Below are 19,569 nucleotides of genomic sequence, written 5' to 3' on the forward strand. Positions count from 1 at the left end.
AAAAAGTTTCATCATAAATACATGTCAAATATAAAAAGTCTGTCCAACGAAGGACGGTAAATAACTAGAATATCACAGTATGTATATAAAACTAGTATGTACTAGTATATCTAAACGGTATTAACTACAGAAGACAATACAATATCAAAACAGACTATGGATTGCCAACAGCTGAAGGTAGATCATCATACTAGGGACCATTGGGACTTACAGTACCTTCGATTCCTGCATGGACTTTAGCTGGATTTACACCACACCTTCAGCTGTTAGCAATTTAGACGAAACAAACAACAACACATATTCTGCGATTAAAAACGTGGTAAGATTAAATATACGTTGAATGTTTTGGGACTTACGTATCCTCTCAGGAGGACAATGACACAACCACTAACAATCATAGTTACTAATTTAGCATACCAACTTTAAAATGCCATTGATCTATTTACAAAATGTATTCGATTTTTTCTAACAATTCCATTTCTTTAAAAAACAATTATTAACTGATAATTAATACTATAAAAAGATCCTTTATTGTTTTATCAAGCAAGCAGGACATGCTTGACCGTGATTCTTTCATCACAAGAGATACAAAATGTAGGATCTTCACCTTTTAACAGGTATTCATGCCAATACGGCATCGTCGCATGATGACGTCTTCAAATCTGGACTGACAATCCAAGTAGGTGTAACCAATGCAGTGTATATTTTATAGCATGTAATTTATTTATATTCTACATAAGTGTCCCACTTCGTCTGCATCAGATTACAGATGTGCGATCTAATGGTTGCTTTGTAATCGGAGTATGGAATGAGAAGTGGTGTCACAGATTTGTTGAGTGCTGTCTTGGCAGCAAAATCGGCCATTGTGTTACCAGAGATTCCAACATGGCTGGGTAACCATCAGAGGACGATGTCGTATTGGCCAGTTGCAAGGTCATTATATAATTCAAGAATTTCTATTGAAAATGGATGTTTACAGGATATATTTTTAATGGCCTGCAGGCACGAAAGAGAATCGGAAAAGATTATATATTGTTTATATCTAGGGTGTTTTTTAATACATTTAAGAGTCGTTAATGTGGCGATTGCTTCTGCTGTAAAAATAGAGCTGTTATCCAGCAACTGAAGGTAGGTCACCATACTAGGGACCATGGGGCTTACGGCACCTTTGCTACCTTCATGGATCCTAGCTGGATTTACACCATCCCTCAGCCACTGCTGACTTAAGACAAATATAGCCATAGATTAAAAACACATATTCCATGATCATTGTTTCCAGACATGATTCGGGCAAATGTTTCAGGAGCTGATAATGATATATCATTAGCCCCTGTTGCTGTGTCATGAGCTTGCTCAAGGGCGGTATATAGCTCATGTAGTGAAAATAATTCAGTATAATCTTCACCATTGTCTGAGTTAAAATTGATACTTTTCTTCTCCTGTTGTTTCTGGTGTTTTTGAAACGCAGGGACATAATTGATTGATGAAGAATGTTTGGCAAGAGTTCCACCTATTTTATTTGCTATTTCAGCTTTATTAGTTGATAGATTATCACCATCCTTCAGATGATTTGGAACCCTTGCCTTTTATTCTTTAAGTGTACGTGAGTTAAGATTTACAGGGACATCGGCAATATTTCAGCCACATCGTGACTAAAACAAGTTATAATTTCACAATGAATATAGGTATATCATAAAACCCTGTCAACGAAGAACAGTAAAACAAATATTCAAGATTTCAATTGAAAACTAGTAATTAACTCTAAAACATATTAACTATAGATACCATATATAAACAGACTACAGATCGCCAACAAATGAAGGTAGATCACCATACTAGGGACCATGGGGACTTTTGCTACCTGCATGGACTCTAACTGGATTTACAATCATCCCTTCAGGTGTTTGCGATTATGGAGAAATTTAGCCAAACCATAAAAGAACAAATATCCTACTATTAAAACGATGGTAGATATAAAAATACTTCAAATGAAATGGGACTCGCGTACCATTTCAGGGGGACAATAATTTTACGGTTCTTCAACCCCCTTCAAGGGCACAGCCATAATCATTCTCAGTTTATATATATATATCCTACTAAATATTGTAAAAATCATCACTATATACATCAGAATGTATGAATTAGATCTATTTCTTTAAAAAGCAAAACAAGATTAAATGAGAATGATTGTCATTAAAAAGGTCCTCTGCTGTTTTGACACTATCATATTTATCCCTTGTGATTGAATAATTAATACAGTCAAGCAGGACATGCTTGACAGTGATTCTTTCATCACAAGGGGTGGAAAACGGAGGATCCTCACTTTTTTAACAGGTATTCATAAGTATATCTAGTGTAATAGTCAGGTCGTAAACGATCGAGAACTTTGTATATTTATCACGTTTCCGAGATCGTGTTCATGTTTGATAACTACTCAAGACATGATTACTTCTTATTACATACACGTATTGTATGTAAAAACAATGTATATTGTTCTTACAAGTTCATATTAATGTATTTTGTCTTAAGATTTAACAGTTATGAATCGCGCCAGAGATATGCTCAAATTGTCCCGCGATCTCCAGGCGATTACGTCATCAAAACAAGTGTTGTTGATTCGGAGATTGTGTTATACATTAAATCTGCTAAAATATAGATGAATATTAAAAAAGTACTTACGAAGGCGTGTTCCTGGAGGTGGTAATTGGTAAACTATATCCGTTTAATTTAATGTCACGTCTTATTTGGATGTTAGATCGCATTCTTCTCGCTCTAACGTTCGGCGTCTTCTGCTACATGTATTACCGGAAGTACAATGACGTCACATATAGCATACTCTCGTTCTAAAGCAGTTAGGGGCACAACAGACTCAATGTAAGTTTTTGAGCCGAGATATTTTTTAGGAAATTTTGCATTGTTAGAGTTTTATATTTGAATTAATAATAATTACAGTGCTGCATTCTTGGCTCTGTCTTTGCGCACAGTAGTTATTCTTGTGAAATTGAAAATTTGGAAGTTATAGGAATAATAGATCTACAGTACTTTGAACTGTCATAACGGACGAGCCGGTAAACTAGCAAAGTTTAATTCACTCAGTTGTAGTTGCCTATCCTTGAATTGCTGTTGTCATCTATAAAATAAATAACAACAACAGCGAGTGAAGATTCATTGACTTATTTATTTGTTAGAATTTTCTTTTACTCCGTTTTTACATATCTCTTCAAAACTGACGGTTGTGATGGGACATAAAATATCCTGAGGACCACGTTCCCCACCCCTAACCCGTTACATCTAGTATGGCCAATACAATATCGTCGCATGATGACGTCTTCAAATCTGGACTGACAACCAATATAGGGTTTTATGGCATGTAATTTATTGATATCTACTTGAGTATCTCACATCTTCTGCATCAGATCACGGATTACGATTACGGTAGCTTTGTAATCAGAGTATGGGATCAGAAGTGGTGTCAGAAGTGTTGAGTGCTGCCTCAGCAGCAAACTCGGTCATTGTGTTACCAGAGATTCCAACATGGCTTGGTAACCAAAAGAGGACGACGTCGTATTGTCCAGTAGAAAGCTCATTATGTTCTTGTTGTCGACGAGATTGTACTGCACGTTGTTTGCGAGTCCCCCGGTCTCGACATCGTTTACATCTCCCAGGTTATCACCACCACCGGTGTCTGTCACTTCCGCTCGTCTGTACACATTGTTTCTTAATTGTAAGGCATGTAATTTACTTCGACACCGGGTTCGTCGAACCCTCACGTGTCCCCGAGATCGGAGATCGCTACGGTATTCCTCGGGCGTTGCAATCCGGGACCAGAAGCATCTGTCATGGTATGATGTATTTGATGTGCAGCGTCACGCTTAGATACCCTATATACACCGGTTTATATTTTATATCGAAAACAGAGATTTGGTGTGCTGTGATCAAGCCCTGCTTTAACCTCTTGTATTGTAAGAATGGGAACAATTCCGTTCTCCCGTGGTTGCCATGGCTCTTAACAGCGTCGAAGGGCGTTCACCCTGAATGTTATCGATCATGCTTATCTGATCGAGATGAATGTACAGCTCGTGATGTCCGGTAGTTTGAACCCCATTACAGTGGTGTGGGGTTGTATTTCGTTTGGCGTAAACCCAAGTGTTCTCGCCAAGAGCTTACCGAATCTTAAGGTATTTTCCGTAGGGGTTAATATCTTCCACCCGACTGGCTCCAATGGATTTACAAATTTCGTTGTTGTAATAAAACGTTGTACAGAAAACCTACCCATACGGATCAATACATCCACTACAACTCCAACCATCCCCCTGAAGTCAAGTCCGGCGTCATCTCTACAGTGACCAGAAGAGCCAAAAACATCTGCTCAACAAATCTACAAGAAGAAATTGAACACCTAAGGAAAGTCTTTGTAACCACTACCCGCCTGAAATAGTCAACAGAACCATCGACGTAACTCTGTCATCTCCTACCAAAAGATCTAAACCAGAATCAGCCCCCATCAAGATATCCATTCCCTACATTGATAAACTATCACAATAAATCAGCCGACTCTTGAAACAACAAGTAGGCATAGACACAACCTTCTCAGCGTCCTCCAGCCTCAACAACCTCCTCCAAGCCAACAGAAGAAAACAACCCACCGTCAACAACAACCCGAAATGTGTTATTTATAAAATAAACTGTGATTGTGGACAAAGCTACATAGGTGAAACATCGCCACCCATCAACGCCCGAGTCAAAGAACATTGCACCTCCGTTACTAATTCCGACAGCAAATCAGCCATCTCTGACCACAAAAGCAAACCCCAATCACCAAATAGAGTGGTCTGACATCACCATTCTCGCCAACAGCCAAACGGACTTCACTAAACGCAAGCTCACCGAAGCCATTCACATCAAACGCCATAAGCCCACCATCAACCGTGACCAAGGATACTTCATTCCATCCGCTTATGATGCACTCCTCCACCAAGCCCAATCTATTATATAAACATCTCACCTATTGTATAAACATCTCCTTCATTGTAACTACTCCTGTATTTGTACATCTCTGGCTTCCATTCACTACCTTTTGTGTACTCACTGGCTTCATCAGCCTACTGCTTAACCAGTTATGGCAATTATGTTGTTTTCTTTGTCAATTATGTTGTCTCATTGTTATATTCAGTATATATACTCTCCCAAAAAAGTTCTGTTACACATGGGAAAAGTAAGAAAATAAAAAGATAAAAATAATATGACCCCGTGAGCACTATCTCAGAACAACTCAATGTTTAACGAAAAAGTTGAAACGTGAAAAGGGAATAAAACGCCAAAACGTAACCGGAAGAAAACTTGAAAACGCAATAATTTGAGAAAAAACACTTGCACGTGCAACATGGAATTTCTAGTCATGCATACTGTCACGTCAGGACATGGGCTATAAAACGCAAACGTGAAATCAGCTTTGTCATTCTTCACAACCGTGTCCAAGAGTTCCTTAAGATGCCAAAATTGACAGAGGAGCAAAGAAACAATGCCATTGGGCGTCTGCAGATGGGAGCTACCCAAACCGATGTTGCTAGGGTCACAACGCCAGCCCAGGATCGGTATAACCGGTTACTTCACCTTCGGGATCGATTCAAGACAGCCAGCTCTACTGCAAACCAGATCCCAGGACTTCGTAGGGTCTCCAGCCAAACTGTCAGGAACCGTCTAAGGCAAGCAGGGTTACGAGCAATACGACCGCTTCGACGTCACATTTTGCAGCCACGTCATGTTGCAGCCTGACTACAATGGTGTCAACAACAACAGGCTTGGCGTCACGCTCAGAGGAGAACTGTCCTTTTCAGTGACGAGTCAAGATTCATGCTGAGATGAGCGGACGGGCGGGCTCGCGACTATCGTCGCCTTAACGAACGGCTCTCTGCCAATTGTGTGCAAGAAAGCAACAGATTCGGTGGAGGCAATTGTGGCAAAATCCATTCAACTTCGCCGTGTGGTGTGCGACGACAGGATGTCGCGATGAACTGAGTCAGTCTGTGTTCTCGTTTCATGTGTACTACCATATCAGACACATCTTGAAAGAAATCAGCACACCCCTTCCACAAGACAAAGCGTGGGATATGACAAACAATCCATACGATCGGCGTGCGTACGAACATATTTGCGGTGAAGTCAAAATTGACCCAAGACGGATTGGCATGAATCACAATTGATATAATAAACCCCAGCGTGGTTAAAATACTGGCAATGGTGATCCCCTGTTCTCGGAATAACGTTCGGCTAACGTGGTGTCTTTGTGGAGGACTTGGTTGATGGTTTCCCACACACTCAACTGATTTGAGATCGGAGCGCTTCTCTGTTGGTGGAGAACTCGTCGTCCTGCACTTCACTGAGTTTGGCTTTTTCACGAGCGATATGCGATATGAAGTTATTCATGAAAGATCCGTGCATGGTTTGCATGGCCTTATCTAACACTCGCAGTTCCCGAAGAGTAAATTGAAGCTGAGATTGTTCTTTTAATGGACTATCATTGAGTGTGTTCAATACATTGTCTAGTCCGTTGGAAGCTTCTTGAGTGCATTGTGGTACGTCTCTCAAATCATCGTCTCAATTGAGCGCACTTGCCATGGCCGCAAGGTCGGTTTGCACCGTTTGTAAAGCCTTGGTGGTCTTGGTGGAAAGTTTGGATTTACTTCTAGTTTTAATTTGTCACGGATAAAATTGACACCATGCAGTCAAGCTAGTGTGGACAAGGCGAGTGTTTTTCCTGTACGGACATTCACGAGAGCGGCATTTGGAGCAGCTAGAAGTCACAGTTTCCCTGCCTTATTGAATTTAAACTTAGTAAAGTCGTGATACTTAGGCTGAACATAATTTTCGTCTTGCTGTAAGGCATCGTAATAATTATTGACCGTCGTTTTTAAAAGTTCATCATCATTGGGAAAAGGGGCTTTGCCCTCGAAATCATCTATTTCGATATGTTCACAGCTCATCGTTGATTATATATTAAAGATATAACACCATACTTTAAATATATAGACGATGTCGTCGGCATGCAGACAAAAACTAAACCCTGTCCGAAGATTGAGAGAACCCCTGGGGATCAAAGCCATTTGTCAATCTGTGATGATCACAAAAAATCCGAGTACGATCGATGAATACCAAATGGTGTTGGTTCGATTTCCTAATCTGGGCGCTAACGACGTCATCGTCTCCAGAACAGTTCGTCTGGCTTTTCAGATCATTCTAGAAGCTGAGGACGATGATCGAAGAGAACTGGTGACGAACATCAGTCACGTGTTTGTCCAGAAAAACACGGTTGATCATCGACAAGAGCGATGTGTTTTTCAGTTACATGAGAACCACGAGCGAACAGAAAAACATGAAATATCTAGGCATTTGTCCAGAAGGTTGTGCATCGACTTGATTGTGTGTGGGATGTACTTTTACGCAAATCGAGCTCGCTGCTATACCGAATAAGTTTAAGGCAATAGCCAATGCATTCCAGAACTGATTTTGCATTCCGCTCAACTTCGAGTTACGCGAAATTCACATGCCATTTTACCAGGCCGCACTGGGCGATAGGCAATGTCATTTATTGGTTGGAAAAGGGTAGATACACCATAGATATTTCATTATAGTTCGACATGGTGATGGATGCAGAACTGGCCAGACAAATTCGCAACCAGTATTTGGGAAAGATATCCATCTTGTGCAATCAAGTCCTGTGCCATCGAAAAATTGTCAGAGATAAGAGAAATACGCTGCGGAACAACAACCTGACCATGACGGCTCGATCGATGAAGGGTATTTTGATCATTCTGGTGGAAGAATTTATGCCATTTCAAATTCTAGCAGATTCAAGCAAGATTCAAGCAAGATTCAAGCTAAATGTTTAGCAACCTGGATGTATCACCTCAAACCATGATATTTGAAATTCTCGTTCTTTTTAACCTAACATTCCTATCGTTATGTGTGGGTTATGCCGGGTTTTGTTGTATTAGATTTTTTATCAGTTGATGTATTACAAGATGGAGTGTGATGACTTGCTCGAACAAATGTTATCCGAAGAAGATGAAAATAGTACTGACGGAAGAGGTACACCTCCCTTCATCACGAGTGTGGATAAGAGAGAAAGACTTGCATCCCCCGTCGCCATCGGTAAGGGAAAACATTACTTGGGTGAAAATATCACCACCGCTAAAATTCATAAAATGACCCATGGAGAAATCGATAAACTGTTTGCAAGATACGAAACCAGACTCGGTGCCGAAATGACAAAAACATAGGGTCGGCCATGACGCAACTCTACACCGGCATAGCTTTGTATTTTTTATTTCCCATTGCACCAAAACGTCAATTGTACTTTTTGAGAAGCTCTCGATGTGGATATGTTCATCGGACATGCTTAGAGTAGTATCAGTTGCAAACTCTCTCATAGATATGGGATGTTGCTTGTTCCGATAACCACGGAGATCATCACGGCAAAGCATTGCCGTTTTAAACATAAATGTTTGCCTAGCGATATACAAGATGATGGAAGCGGACCTTGAAGCGATTCCACCTGCTGTGGAGGTGGAGGAGACGACCTCCAAAGTATTGATTGATACTGTCACGAAGAAACCGAAAAACCTTAAAAAAGTAGCCGCAGGTAAAAAAGGCAGGTTAACTAAGCATCATAATAAACCGATGAATAACCGACTGTGGATTCTGTACCCTGTGGCAGCCACTTTTGCAGGTATCACAACAGCTGTATGGTGATATAAAACAATGAAGCCAAACGAAAAGGAGATGGTGATGGTGGTCGAACCCTCGACAAAACAATTAGAGGTAAACCTCCATGTTATGTTATAGTCATGTCTACCACCGATGGAAAAACGTTCGTCAACGATCCGTATCACTCCGTTGTGGTCACTGGCTTAGCCATCGGTTACACGTGATTAAGTAAAATGATCACCAGACATGCCACTCCCAAACTCGATTTCAATGCGTACAACATGGGCATGCCCGTCCTAGATTTGGGACTAGCGATGGCTACTAAAGATATGCTCATCAAGCAAGGCATCATTCCGGAAAACATATTAAAGTAAAGAGCCGTTATAAAAAATATATAATGGCCGTGATTGCTTTGATGGTCGGTGGGGCTTTAGTCAACCACCTCACCTTTTTGGGTAGCAATTACCTTTTTTCTTATTTACTAACATCAAATGCAGCCGAAATAGAGGTGGAACAGAAACCTCACGATTTAGCTGTGGAGAAATTACAAGCAGTGTAAGTCTACTACACTAAAAAACGAATGTAAAGAATGGATCAACTGCAACGCGAAGGTCATGCTGTACAAATGTTTTCAGGACGTAAACGAGGCCATGCACGAGTATTATCTCGTCACGGGAAAACTATTGGAACCCCCTGGAGATGAACCCAACCTTTCAGAATATTACACCTCTTCTCCGAGGTTGATCTTCGTGGTGCTAGGCCTCGCCACGACAGTCTTAATTGCCAAGCAATTAGACTAACGCATATCTAGGTGCATATAGATAGGCAACTAGACTAATGTATGTCTAGGTGCATATATAACAGCGAAGATGAGACCTGGTCCGTATCATTGCAAATACGTGCATCTTGGAAAAGCCGAAAACCTGTCACAGGAAATGCACGACCGAATACTGCGGCATACACATGATGTCTGTCAGAAAGGGATTTGTAAACAACATGTGCAGTATTGGAGTGAAATGCCATTATGGTTTGAGCAAAGCCCAGGGAGCAGACATTGTCCGAACCAAATTTATTTATGATAAGATTTACTACAGCCCACGGAGCTGCTGGTAACGTGCAAGTGCTATTCCCAGGTTTGCCAGAGCTGTGAAAGTCTCCGAAGAAACCACTAAGGCTTGGTTGGAAAAACAAGTCTTATGGCAAATTTACTTGCTGGCTCCACAATACATCCCGAGAAGAAAGTTCGATGCATCGACACCCAATCGAGTTTATCAAGACGACCTTTTGTTTCTACTGCACGGCAGGGTGAGATGCAAAACATACAAATGTGCCCTGACCGTGGTGGATGTGGCCAGTTGCTAAAAAGAGGCTGAACCACTCACAGCAAAAGATTCGGCTCAAGTGGCTAAGGCGCTGGAACGTATTTACAAACGAAGCCCTTTAACATGGCCTGTAGAATTACAAGTCGATCCCGGACGTGAATATATGGGCTCCGTGTCCCAACTGCTGTCCAAACACAAAGTCGAAGTCAGGCGCGGTACGGTGGGAGCGCATTGCAGCCAAGCCATCATCGAGAGATTCAGCTGAACCTTAGCCGAACGCTTGTTCGGATACCAGTACGCCAAATAAATGACGACACCCGAAAAACGATGGAGGGAATGGATCGACGTTTACTTCAAGTGGTAAGGGCGATCAACAACTAAGTGACGCGACTCATCGACAAAAAGACTGTCAAAGCCATTAAAATGAAATCAGTCACGACCAAATATAAAAAAACAGAGATGAAATTGTCAGGTCGGGTTAGTGTGAGCGCAGTGAACTCGAACTCATGTCGTCCATGAAAATGTACCAAATCAATCGGGTGGATATCAAAGAAGACAAACCCAATTTCTATTACCTCAAGGATGGACCCGGCAGAGGATTCGTGCGAGATGAATTGCTCGTCATACCTCGCGACGCGGTATTACCTCCCTATAAAGGATTTGAACCCTTTACAGTATATTATCATCTTGTGGAGGCTGATCGAGAAACGGTTTTTCAATCGCGTTGCATTTTGGGGTGGACGTCGATGAACTCGATATTTATTCAACCTACTCCTTAGCCGACTTCGAGGGAGCATCATCTCTTCAAGTATACTGAAATGTGGAATGTGTTGAACACTAACTTTGATTGACTGGACACTGAGTGAGCTTCTGTTCTAATCGGCCGGCGACCTTTGAAAAATTAGGTTTATGTGACCTAGCCTTAATTTAGGAAGCTTGTTCAATTTCTTCAAAGGTCCGATGGCTTCAAATAGTTCTGCCGACCTGGTCAGACATTTTCACATATACTACGTCAGAGGTATCAAAGTTTGTTGACAATGGAAACTTTCTTAAAAGCATTTACCCCTGAAATAAATAGTACTTTGATGGTTGCCTGTAGTGAGTTTTAGTGTTACCTCGTTTGCATGATTTCTTTGAAGAATTTGCAACACCTTTGATGCTCATGTAAATACCAGGTTAGCCTACAAAAGAAACGTATTATGTTATGAAAGAGGTGACTATGAGAAACTCAATGCTATGATTAATGAGACAAATTGGTATAACATATTTAGTAGTTGCAGGAATGTTAATGAAGCCTGTGCACTGTTTTATAAGCATCTCAACCGTTTTATATTTGTGTGTATTCCTTCTAGAACGGTCACCATTCGACCAACTGATAAACCTTGGTTTACTTCAGAACTTCGGAGAGAATGTAGAAAAAGAAATAGAATGAGAAAAAAGGCCCAAAAGACAAACCGTCTAGTAGATATTTTGCCTTATAAGAAACAAAGAAATAACGTAAATAATATGAAATGTTATGCAAAGGATTCATTTTATGCCAGTCTCACAAACGATTTTTTACTTGATCTGTATTCTAGTAATAAAAATTCCTATTGGAAATTACTTCGGTTTTTGATTAATGATTCAGGATCAGTCACTTGCATTCCGTCTTTAAGACAAAATGATGCAGATGAAAACCCAACGTTATTCACTGATATGCAGAAAGCAGAGAAACTTAATCAGTATTTTCAGTCTATATCTAATATTGATGAAGAAAACACATATATGCCATTCTTTGACAAACGCACTGATTCTGTTTTAGATAGTGTAACAATTGATGAAAATGAAGTGTCCGATATAATCAAATGTTTACATCTTAAAAAAGCTTCTGGCCCGGACAGAATCAGTCATAAGTTTCTTAAAAATGTTGTACATTCAATAAGTATCCCACTGTGCATGTTATTTAATCAGTCATTAAAAAGTAGTATATATCCAAGTGTGTGGAAAGAAGCATATGTAATGCCCCTATTTAAAAAGGGTGATCCCTCAGTGGCCTCTAACTATCGGCCTATATCCTTGATCAGTTGTGTGGGCAAGGTGTTTGAGAGAGTGATGTTTAAACGTCTGTACAACTATTTTCATGCAAATCGATTATTGTATAAGTATCAATCAGGTTTTCAGTCTGGTCACTCAACTGTCCATCAATTAATTGAAATATATGACCAAATCTGTGCAGCTTTAGATGATAAAAAACACTATTGTTTGGTTTTCTGTGATGTCTCTAAAGCTTTTGATCGTGTGTGGCATAAAGGTTTATTGTTGAAATTAGAAAAATACGGAATTCATGGTACATTGTTAAATTGGCTAGCAGATTACATAAGTAATCGTTCACAAAGCGTCTTTGTGAATGGAGCCCTATCCAAGCCGGGGTATTTACAAGCTGGTGTCCCTCAAGGGTCAGTCCTCGGTCCTTTCTTATTTCTTGTTTATGTCAATGATATTGCTGATGATTTAAACTGCTTGACACGATTATTTGCTGATGATTCGTCTCTTGGGTCATCTTCTCATGATCGTCTATTCATTGAAAGAGATTTGAATTCAAACTTGGAAAGGCTGCGGGCTTGGGCAAAGCGGTGGCTTATAACATACAATCCTGATAAAACTGAGGCAATCTTTTTCTCCTTGCAAAAGAATGTTGATGCACTAAATCTCTACTTTAACGGGGTTTGTGTCAAAACAGTTAATAATCATAAACATTTGGGATTAACATTTTCAAAAGATTGTAAATGGTCTGACCATATTGATAATATTGTAAAAATAACTTCAAAAATGATATCTTCTCTACGTAAACTCAAATTTTTATTACCGCGCTCTGTATTGAATAGAATTTACGTAATGTTCATAAGACCCCATTTTGAATATGCGTGTGAAGTATGGGATGGATGTGCTAAATATCAAGCAAATAAATTAGAACAACTACAATTAGAAGCTGCAAGAATTGTAACAGGTTTACCTAAATATACTCATCATGAACATCTGTATTATGAAACTGGTTGGGAATCTTTAGCAGAACGTAGGAGAAAGCGTAAACTTCGCCTTTTTTACAAAATACAGAATGATATGGCACCATCGTACCTTATTGATCTTGTTCCTGGGGACGTAGCATCTAAATGTAGCTATAATCTTCGCAACTCTGATGATGTCTCACTTCCTTTCTCGCGATTAAAATTTTCGTATGATTCTATTTTTCATCCACAATTAGAATGTGGAATGAACTTCCAGTTGAAGTGAGAAAAAGCGAGTCATTGAATTCTTTTATATCGAATATTGTTATAAAACATAAAACTGCTCCTCAATACTTTGATTCTGGACCGAGAATCACTAACATCATCCTTACAAAACTACGTTACATGTGTAGTCAGTTGAATTATGATCTATTCCGTGCTGGTTTAAGAGAAAACCCAAGTTGTTCTTGTGGAAATGTTTGTGAAAATTCTTATCATTACTTATTTGACTGTCAATTATATACAGTACAGAGAACTACCATGATGACTAATTTACGCAGTATTACAAATGTGGATATAACCTATGAGTTACTATTACATGGCAATGCAGATCTGACTGTTCACATAAATCAAAACATATTTAAAATTGTTCAAACATATATTTGTCATTCAAAACGATTTTCTTAATTGTTGCAATTGTTCCCCTTTTTCCCATATTTCTTCTCTGTTCTTCTCTGTCCATCTTGAATGAATGTAAATAATACTATGTAAATACTACGGAGAGGGTGTTCTAAGTTGTATAACTTGTACCCAATCCTTTTCTCATGAATAAAATATGTTTAAAACAAACAAACAACACCTTTTCAGCTACTGCCACGTGTATGCAAGTGTAGTTATCAAGTAAAATTGACATAGGTTACATAGGTATATTCATGCCTCATTAACCAAAGTTAGAGATTAACATGAGTAGGTAAATAGTGATAATCCAATTATCGAGGCAGGCAACTTAACCGGATTAACTACACATAGGAGCAGGCGGATGGCATGAAAATGCCGTAATCTCTGTTTACTGATGGCTTGTGGCAGCGAATCTCTACGGCCAGTATTCTTTTAACAAAGTCGTAGAGGTTGTTGAAGAGATTTTCTACGTTTTCCCAATTGATGTTGTGATTGAGACAGGCGATGGTGATGATGGGTGATTTACTGACGATTACCATTTTCTGCCGTTTGATTCTGGTGTTGAGAGCCGAGATGGTTACTCTGTAGAGTTGTGTCCACAGTGACACCAGATTATATAGACTACACATTTGGGATCTGGGGACATGACAGTTATTTTTAGCGGTCTTTATAGTTTATTCAGGGAGGTGGTGCTGGTGAAACAGCAGCCTACATTGGCTACATGTTTGAGGAGGCTGCGCATGATGCGCAGAACGGGGCTGATTCAGGTTTGGCGGTCGTAGTGTGGAATGGAGATGGGAGATACATAACTAATTACAAGTTCTTTTTTTACGTCTAGATGCCGTTAAAATACGTTTATGTGCAGTTTAATCTTGAATGACGTGCTTTCTAACATCATAAAGTCTATACATGAATATTAACCAGTATATTCTTTAAAGGGACACAAATCAAACTATTAACAAAATGTAAGTGAATGTGTGAGTTAAAATTATAGTCACACCAGCAATATTTCAGCCATATCGTCGCTAAAACATTTCATTTGCTGATAATAGATAAAGTTTTATTATAAAATCCGTCAAAAAGGACAGTAAAATGACTAGATTATCACAGATAGAGAATTAAAACCAGGTTTAAAAGTAAACCTCTATTATGGACAACACAATATAAAAACGGGCTGGAGATCACCAGCAACTGCAGGAAGATTTGCATACTAGGGACCATCGGGACAGTACTTTTGCTACCAGCATGGCTCTTTGCCCTGGATTTAATTAATTCCTTCCGCCCGCGGGCGATTGTAGGTGATTTTATTCATGATTTAAAAGTCACGATATGGCTGAAATATTGCCGATGTGACGTTAAATATTAACTCACTCACTCACTCATGATTTAAAATCACAAAAATACTTCGTTTAAAAATCTGGTAAGTTTCAAATTATTTTTTTCTCAGGAGGACACTTATTTTACACTACTCGAAGGTACAGCCACTAACAATCTCAGTTGCTAATTCAAACTATTAATTATAATAATACATCTATCTACGAAACAGATCAATCAAAATTTAACCTCTGAAATATTTATCCCTTGCGATGGAAAAATCAACACAGTCAAGCGGGACATGCTTTGACTGTGATTCTTTCATCACAAGGGACACAAAATGGAGGATCTTTCCTTTCAATAAGTATTCGTGTTTATACCTACTATGGCAAATGCAGATCATCGCATAGTGACCTCTTCAAATTTGAACTGACAGCCCAAATAGGTGTAACCGATGGTTGGTTTAATTGCATGTAACCTATTGATACCTACTTCAGTGTCCCACTTCTTTTGCATTGGATCACGGATGTAAGATCAAATGACGGCTTTGTGATCGGGTTGATTGATTGATCATTGAACGTTTAATAGGTGTTCGGACAACTAGGCCCACTTACGCCTTGCCCATCATAAAGGTTTGCTAAGTTTCTAAACTTTTATAAAGCGGTATAGCTGCCATACGCTTTAATATGATCAAGAATGGCATTTTGAATTTTATGGCGAACGATATTCCTTGAGCACAATAGTCTAGCCAATGAGACGCCAATATTGAGAGCTCAAAGAGATTCCACCATCGCCTAACGTTGATTTACATATTTTTGGCAATGCAGTAAATAATGCGGCTCATTATCTAGCTGATTACACACGGAACAATTTGCAGAAGTATCTTTATCAATAACACCGAGATATGCACCAAGACCTCAATGCCCAAGACGAAGTCTAGTTAAAACAACCCCCTCTCCCCGATTGTTTCAAGATACCTGTAATTTAGACAGAAAATTCTAAATGCAATACAGATAGCGTCCTTTTAAGGATGATGTCCATCTCTGTTGCCATTTTGTTAAAACATGGATCTTAATGACGGTGCACAATTCAGCAGGATAAGGTAATATAGTCTCATCCTGTTTTGATACATCAAAATCTAATGCAGCTATTGCCAATTTATCAGCTTTGTCATTTCCAAGAAGTCAGACATGAGCAGGTATCCATGAGAATTCAACATCTAAAAGATCTTTACTTAAGTCATTAAAAAGGTCGAGTAAAATGTTGATTAAGTTCTGCCTCGCTGAGGAAAAACCCGCCCGAATTGCTTGTAAAGCACTAACAGAATCACTGAAATGACAGGTCTTAAAAAAATAATCCTTAATAATGCTTCAATGATTTATGCAAGTTCAGCAGAACATGCCGACAAGTGATCCGCTAATCGGATAGAAATGTCTCTGCGTTCATTAGCAATTCCATTTAATTCAATATTATATTCCGACAAACCACCATTGGTGGTACAGGAACAGTACAAATAATAAAGTCATGACATAAATGATGAATTGTTATGATCACTTTGTAACAGTGAATATATTAGTGCGTTATCTTTTTATAGTTTTATTGATAGTTCTTATAAATCTTGAAATATTCTTAAAGGGTTTTTAAAAAGGTTAAACACTATGCATTTGTATTACATAATGCCATTCAAACATGAATATAGAATAGAATAGAATAGAATAGAATAGAATAGAATAGAATAATACTTTAATGCCTTTTCAGGAATTTGTGTTACATCAGCAGAGCTACTGACACATTAGAGAGATACCAAACATTTTTACATAAATTCTTTGATTTAAATATCTTCACATTTGTTTAAGAGAGATATGGTACTTGGAATAAAGGATGTACGGGCTCTCTTAGTTTTCACAATTGGAACTTTGTAGCGGCGGCCTGAAGGGAGGAGGTTGTATTCCGAATTTAAGTAGTGAGTACGGTCAGATATGATTTTGACAGCTTGATTCACGATTTACCGCTCATATATTGATGATAAACATTCAAATCTGACTCCAGCGATTTTACTTGCAGTGTTAACAATTTTGTCTATTTTAGATTTGAGATGAAGTGAGAGAGACCCGTACAAACAATGGAAGAAAAATGTTAAAATACTCTGAATAAATGCTACATAAAAAGATGACATCACAGATGGGTTAACATTAAAAGATCTCAGTTTACGCATGAGATGAAGACGTTGTTGACACTTTTTGTATAAGGCTTCAGTGTTAGAGTTCCAGTTCAGCTTAGAGTCAATGAAGGTTCCCAGATACTTATACTCCGACACTGTCTCAACACATTCATTGTTGATTATCACTGGAAGCATTTCTGTGGGTTTACTCCGAAAGTCAATTATCAGTTCCTTTGTTTTTGTGACATTTAAGATTAAGTGGTTTTCTGCACGACAAGTCGTAAAATGATTAATGTCCTCTTTATACAGTTTTTCAGAATCAGTGTCGTTCAGTTTGCCGACAATTGCTGCATCATCTGCGAACTTTACAGTTTAACAGATTGAATTCGAGCTTCCACAATCATTAATGTAGAGGGTGAAAAGAACAGGAGATATTACACAGCCTTGTGGTGCACCAGTGTTGGTGGTCCGTTTACTCGATACAGCCCCGTTAACTTTCACGTACTGCTGTCTGTCCACAAGAAAGTTTTCGATCCACTTGATGAGGTATGAGTTAACGCCCATGTCTAACAGTTTCTGTATCATGATATGTGGCTGGATAGTGTTGAACGCAGATGAAAAGTCAACGAAGAGGATCCTGATGTATGACTTAGGTGTCTCTAGATGTTTATAGACATTATTAAGGAGTGACAGTGAGGCATCAACAACTCCTCTCCTTGACCTGTAGGCGAACTCAAGCGGGTCCAGTATGTCGGCAACTTCCTGACGGAGATGTCTCATCAAGATGCGTTCCAGCGACTTCATTGCTATATATGTGAGAGCAACTGGCCTGTAGTCGTTGAGTTCTTTAGGTTGTGTCATTTTAGGAACTGGTACAATTTCTGATGTTTTCCAGACCGAAGGAATAACGTGTGTAGTCACTGAGAATTGAAAAATCTAGTGAAAACTCTACACAGTTGAAGTCTGCGCTCCTTCAACACAATGCCGTCAAGGTTGTCAGGTCCTTTTCCTTTTCTGATGTTAATTCTGGAGAAGCTTTGAATGACGTCAGCTTCTGATATATGGATACGACTTTCACTATCCTGTACGGCTTCACTAACTTGAGCTCTCTCATTCGTAAAGGCATGACAATCAAAGCGGCTGTAGAAAGTGTTGAGGTTCTCAGCAAAGGTTTTATTATCCCCGGCGTTGGTTGTCTGTCGTCGCCTGCTCTTGCCAATCATCGTGTTCACGCCTTGCCAGGCTTGTTGCAGATTGCTTTGCTGAAACTGTCTCTCAACTTTCTCTTTGTACGCTAGTTTACACTCACGAGCTTTAAGATTGGTGTCCTTCTGTATGCATTTGAGTTTTATTCTATCTTTCTTTATGTATGCTAGTTTCTTTTCGTTTAATAAAGATTTCATTTCTTTTGTGATCCAGGGCTTGTTGTTTGGGAAAATTCTGATTTCTTTTTCTGGTATTATGTTGTTGACACAAAAAATTTATATAATCCGTAATGACGTCACACATTCCTTCTAATGTTTGTTCTGCATCATAGAACATGTCCCAATATATACCACCTCTGCACCATCCATTTACGAAAGATAGTCGTAAAAATTATAAATATGCACCAAAACTAAAACCACTTTAGCCCCGCCCACTCGTATGCATATATTTATTTTTAGCGGTCTGCCGTCTGTGGGTGTGACGTCGTACCAGAGAGTGCGCTCGGTGTGTTGACATTTCAGTAGTGTAAAAGCCATCGAGTTGAAAGTGACATGAAGCGCAATATTTTGAATGAGGCGTTGTTGTGATTATGAATTTTTGAAGCTGACAACTGCACTTCGAGTTTTGATGGTTATCCAACTGCGTAAACAACGCGGATGTACATTTCCTGAGAAATTCTATTTGACAAGAGGAAGGGCTTAGTTTGTTCACTGTCGTCGTGCGGATTTTGTGAACCCCTCCACGCACGGTCATCTGTGTTCCTTACACTTTTCGAAGAAGTGCTATGAAAGAGACCTAACCTCTGGCGAAATATTGATACGAATAGGCAAAACTTAAACTTTATAAGGATGCTATATATCGGGCAACTGTTAAGGAGGTTACAGGTCTTTATCATTTTACATTTTATGTATATTTTGCAGGTTTTTATGACTAAGTATCACGCCATTAAACTCATGCTATACACGTGTATGGACATTTAAAATGTAATAAAACTGATGTTTGATGCACCATACCAGAGACAATACACCGACTTTCCGAAAGCATACACTAACGAACTTAGGGTACTTCTCTACAATACAGTACTGTGCGTTCGAACTTATCGCCTTCCATAACGGTACGTATTTCATAGAAAAGATTATCACCATACTAAAACCTTTACGTATAAATTTAGCAGAAGACGCATTTTATGAAATAAAGC

The sequence above is a fragment of the Haliotis rubra genome, unplaced genomic scaffold (assembly GCF_003918875.1).
Source record: "Haliotis rubra isolate DU_JTF1 unplaced genomic scaffold, ASM391887v1 Scf352, whole genome shotgun sequence".
NCBI classification, from domain to species: domain Eukaryota; kingdom Metazoa; phylum Mollusca; class Gastropoda; order Lepetellida; family Haliotidae; genus Haliotis; species Haliotis rubra.